Raw genomic sequence first — 1,324 nt, 5'->3', positions numbered from 1 at the left:
AATCAGGAAAGGAGTATGTCAAGCCTGTATATTGTCACTCTGCTTAAAACTTATATGCAGAGTACATCATGAGAAATACTGGATTGGATGAAGCAAAAGCTGGAATCAAGATTGCTAGCAGAAATATAAAAAACCTCAGATATGCAGATGACACCACCCTTAAGGCAGAAAGTGAAGAGGAACTAAAGAGCTTCTTGATGAAAATGAAAGAGAGTGAAAAAGTTGGCTTAAAACTCAACATTCAGAAAACTAAGATCATGGCATGTGGTCCCATCACTTCATGGCAAATAGATAGGGAAACAGTGACAGACTATTTTGGGGGGCTCCAAAATCACTGCAGATGGTGACTGTGGCCATGAAATTAAAAGACACTTGCTCCTTAGAAGAAAAGTTATGACCAACCTCGACAGCTTATTAAAAAGCAGAGACATTACTTTGTCAACAAAGGTCCATCTAGTCAAAGCTATGGCTTTTCCAGTAGTCATGTATGGATGTGAGAGTTGGACTGTGAAGAAAGCTGAGCGCTGAAGAATTGATGCTTTTGAACTGTGGTGTTGGAGAAGACTCTTGAGAGTCTGTTGGACTGCAAGGAGATCCAACCAGTCCATCCTAAATGAAATCAGTCCTGAATATTCATTGGAAGGACTGATGCTGAAGCTGAAACTCCAATACTTTGGCCACCTCATGCGAAGAACTGACTCGTTTAAAAAGACCTGACGCTGGGAAAGATTGAAGGCAAGAGGAGAAGGGGATGACAGAGGATGAGATGGTTGCATGGCATCACCGCCTCGATGGACATGAGTCTGAGTAAGCTCCGGGAGTTGGTGGTGAACAGAGAAGCCTGGTGTGCTGCAATTCATGGGATCGCAAAGAGTTGGACTCAACTGAGTGGCTAAACTGAACTGATGACCATTTCTGTGTTTAATCTTTCTCATCTCCACCCCAGACCAAGTGTAGGCAGTATGTGACTAAACTCAGTTTCACAGATGAGTCTTACATCTATGTTAATATTCTAATGTCTTATATTTTTGTTAGTATTTTTTCCGGTCTTCCCCATTTGTTGTTGTAGACTTGGAGCTAAAACGCAGACTCGAGAGTGTTTCATGCGCCAGTGACAGGAAATAATCCATATTGAAGGTGCATTAAGTGCCCTGCTCCAACCCCTACGGGCACAGAGGGAGGATTAAAATTCTTAATCAAGTGTGTTTCCAGCTGCTCCCAGGTCCCGATTGCCTAATTCCCAGATAAAACAATAAGGAAACGAAGTTAGGCTGTGGTAGGATCATTACTATTGCCCCTTATTTTTTCCCGCCCTGCCCCCCCC

Source organism: Bison bison, unplaced genomic scaffold (genome assembly GCF_000754665.1).
Source record: "Bison bison bison isolate TAMUID 2011002044 unplaced genomic scaffold, Bison_UMD1.0 scf7180017864260, whole genome shotgun sequence".
NCBI lineage: Eukaryota > Metazoa > Chordata > Mammalia > Artiodactyla > Bovidae > Bison > Bison bison.
This window is presented reverse-complemented; position numbering follows the sequence as displayed.